Here is a 4458-nt window from a genome sequence, read left to right on the forward strand (position 1 = left end):
ATTAAATAGGTTAAACTTTTGGCTTGTCTCCCAAGGCCACAGGAGGGCGCAATGAGCAAAATAATGCAGCACATTAAATTGTCAACGCAAGGAAGTAACCGTCTATAAAAACCGTGCATTACATCTAAATTAACTCATATAAATCAAATATAATTTCGTAAATTACATAAACAATTATGAACAAAACAGCATCACGTATTTATGCATTGCTTAATCCAAAGAGTCGAATTGCCCATCACACAGATTGCCTTTAAAAACTTATGAGACGCAGTGAAAAGGAATAAACCTCCACAAATTTGCGACGTGTTTTCTAAAAGTTTAAACTGTTTTAACTTTGCATGGCTGTCTACATCTCTTGTGTGAGACGTGAGTGCAGCAGTCGTATTTGTCCGTCTAGAAAATGTGCTGAATATGCGTTTTGTGTGAATGGTTTGGTTTCGGTGTCACTCATAGCACGTGCCTATATCATGCACTATATCGAACATTTTTTATATCGTTGGCGAAGAAGGTGTACCGTCGATAAATATCGATACCGTTTTATCGCCCAGGCCTAGCATTACACCAAAGTACACAAAATAATGTTCTTTTTAGCAACGTCATATGACCCCTTTAAGATACTGATTATCACAGACCTCGAGTGACATTACTAGGTGTTAGCAAATAGCTTCTTGGCACTTTGTGCAAAAGCAGAATGTCATGGCTTTGGTAGCCTTCTTAGTGGGCTCAAAAAGGAAGTAAGGTTTGACTCAGTGTGAACATATGAGAACTCAATCAATTTAAAGACTGTAAAATTGTCATGTGGTGTAACCATCCAGTAAAACGTAATAACATTTTCTTACACCTTGAGTACATGTAAGTGTACATGATCTTAATCTTTTATTTTTGTATTATTATTAATTAATTCAGTTATTAATTCATAAATATAACGTGTTTGTAGACTTGCACCACATGACATTTTACAATCGGAATTAAACTTCCTTGTCATTAAAAAAAGCCAAATTCTTGATATTTCTGATTTATTTATTATTATAATTATTATTATTAGGCTATTTTTTTTGTCATGAGGGACTCTGGGGTCCTCTGTGTACCCCCCTGCCTTTTTTTTCTTCTTCCCTCTTTCTTTTAATCTGCATGTTGTACCACGTCTTGAACTTTTCAGACTTATTCTTAAACCTGCAATAGTTCCCTGTTAGCATACAACAGGTATGACAAATATACGAGAGTTGATCCTGAAACGGGATCTGCTTTTGTCACATTCCCAAGAATGAATTATTTGGTTTATAAGAAACGCACGCTTTGGTTTGGGAGAAGTGGAAAAGGAAATGGAAGACTGTGTCTCCTCAGATGTCTTAGTAGCACACCTCATGTAGGATGTCCGTTTGAAGCACGGCCCAGAGAGTCTGGCAGGAAGGGAGCAGTTTCTCAGAACTGTCACCGAGCTGCTTTCCTCACAAGCCAGGCTCTGGCAGCGGGCGGCTGTGTCCAGCTGGCATATGTAACCAGATTAGACATGGATATGCTTAGTTCCCTCAGGCCATTTTTTATATCGTTGGCGAAGAAGGTGTACCGTCGATAAATATCGATACCGTTTTATCGCCCAGGCCTAGCATTACACCAAAGTACACAAAATAATGTTCTTTTTAGCAACGTCATATGACCCCTTTAAGATACTGATTATCACAGACCTCGAGTGACATTACTAGGTGTTAGCAAATAGCTTCTTGGCACTTTGTGCAAAAGCAGAATGTCATGGCTTTGGTAGCCTTCTTAGTGGGCTCAAAAAGGAAGTAAGGTTTGACTCAGTGTGAACATATGAGAACTCAATCAATTTAAAGACTGTAAAATTGTCATGTGGTGTAACCATCCAGTAAAACGTAATAACATTTTCTTACACCTTGAGTACATGTAAGTGTACATGATCTTAATCTTTTATTTTTGTATTATTATTAATTAATTCAGTTATTAATTCATAAATATAACGTGTTTGTAGACTTGCACCACATGACATTTTACAATCGGAATTAAACTTCCTTGTCATTAAAAAAAGCCAAATTCTTGATATTTCTGATTTATTTATTATTATAATTATTATTATTAGGCTATTTTTTTTGTCATGAGGGACTCTGGGGTCCTCTGTGTACCCCCCTGCCTTTTTTTTCTTCTTCCCTCTTTCTTTTAATCTGCATGTTGTACCACGTCTTGAACTTTTCAGACTTATTCTTAAACCTGCAATAGTTCCCTGTTAGCATACAACAGGTATGACAAATATACGAGAGTTGATCCTGAAACGGGATCTGCTTTTGTCACATTCCCAAGAATGAATTATTTGGTTTATAAGAAACGCACGCTTTGGTTTGGGAGAAGTGGAAAAGGAAATGGAAGACTGTGTCTCCTCAGATGTCTTAGTAGCACACCTCATGTAGGATGTCCGTTTGAAGCACGGCCCAGAGAGTCTGGCAGGAAGGGAGCAGTTTCTCAGAACTGTCACCGAGCTGCTTTCCTCACAAGCCAGGCTCTGGCAGCGGGCGGCTGTGTCCAGCTGGCATATGTAACCAGATTAGACATGGATATGCTTAGTTCCCTCAGGCTTGGGTATTTATTTTGCTGTGTGAGTCTATTTTTAGCTTGTTCTGCGGGTTTGTTAAGACACAAGTTGCTGTCACTATGAATAGAGGGGGGTGCACAGCGAACTAGAGGTTTGTTATGATCCCCATCATACCCTGTTTAAAGAGGAGAGCACCCCAGTGTGGCGAACACTAGTGACACCTGGCTACTGCGCATGTATCGCATTGATTGCAGCACTGAGTGTAAAATTCCTCCAGTCATCTGTGTACACAACACACAAAGCTCTGCTGCCTTTGAAAACCAGCATGTGTGTGGTTTGCAAGCTTATGTTCTTGTAGATTTATTCTCGCATACTACTTAGCAGAAATCTTTATTGTTACCATGATTTACCATAGTTATTGAAAATCTATCTGGCATGGTGATGTTAATCATTTTGATATTTTGGGCATCACCCAATAAGTGTCCACTTGTCTAAACAAAAGTGTCAGGTCCAAAATCTACTGTCAGCCTTGTCAATCTGTTAAAAAGTCTTTATTAACAATAATAAAAAAAGTCTTTATTGTTTTTACAATTTAAAAAAAAAATAAAAGTTTAGATTTGTTCAAATTAAATAATTTAATATTTCTTTATTTATAAATTAAAAATAAATATTAACTAATACTTTGTGTATCATTTATATAAAATGTTTACAAAAAAAATAAATAACATTTTGGATGCTTTTGGATCCGAAATGATTGACTTGGTCTCTTGAGAGCAGAGTATGGATTCCCAGAAGTCTCTATTTTGTAAATATGGGCCTTGGAAAAAGCTAAATGAGTTTATTGTGCTTTGGCTACAGTCGGTAGTTCTGGTGTGGATAAACAACCATGCATGTCACTTCTGCATGCTGCATCTTACTCTGTGAGATAAAGTGTCACTCTTTTCATAGCTTTTGCCGGCTCTGAGACACTTGCATGTTATTTCTCCTGCTCTTTTTCTAGCAAAAACTCACTCATCACTAAATGAAAGCTTAAAGTGAAGACCTGATTATTTCAGCTGCCTTTTCACAAGTCCATTGTTTTTGAATTTCTGTGTTACTTTGGCTATATTTTCACACTTAAAACAATAATTTGGTATTCCTCTTGTACCATTGTCCTCTATTATGCTAAGAAATAAATCTCCTGACAGTTCTCTCTCAAGTGGTTTCATTGTTGTCAGCATTAAGTCTGAGTATGATTCAGTGGGCCATATAACTTAATTATCAAGAAATGACTTACCTTTAACAGCTTTGGTTCAACATACTTACCTTTTGATCAATACTTGCCTTAACCTTACACCAGAATTTTTTGTTTTGTTTTATTTAGTAACTTTCAGGAGGGTGTACTCATTTTTGCAACACAACATTTTATCACTTTGATAAGAAAATGGTATTTTCTTGAATAATTTTAACATTCTTCTTTGGTAACTGATCAAGCAGACTTGCTGGAATATTATATCTCTAAAAAAACCATAACATGTTTTCTAAGCAAAGAGTAATTGCTGAATTTGTTAAGTTTCAGAGGGGGTGTACTCATTTATGCTGTGCACTGTACACAGTGGGGAAAATATTTATTTGATCCCCTGCTGATTTTGTAAGTTTGCCCACTTACAAAACAATGAAAGGTCTGTCATTTTTATGGTAGGTTTATTTTAAAGGGGTCATATGATGCGATTTCAATTTTTCCTTTCTCTTTGGAGTGTTACAAGCTCTTGGTGCATAAAGAAGATCTGTAAAGTTGCAAAGACTAAAGTCTCAAATCCAAAGAGATATTCTTTATAAAAGTTAAAAAAGACATATTATGCCCCTTTTTACAATATGTAATATAAGTCTCTGGTGTCCCCAGAATGTGTCTGTGAAGTTTCAGCTCAAAATAC

This window comes from Sinocyclocheilus rhinocerous, unplaced genomic scaffold, assembly GCF_001515625.1.
Source record: "Sinocyclocheilus rhinocerous isolate Xijiao unplaced genomic scaffold, SAMN03320098_v1.1 scaffold535, whole genome shotgun sequence".
In the NCBI taxonomy this organism is placed as follows: Eukaryota; Metazoa; Chordata; class Actinopteri; order Cypriniformes; family Cyprinidae; genus Sinocyclocheilus; species Sinocyclocheilus rhinocerous.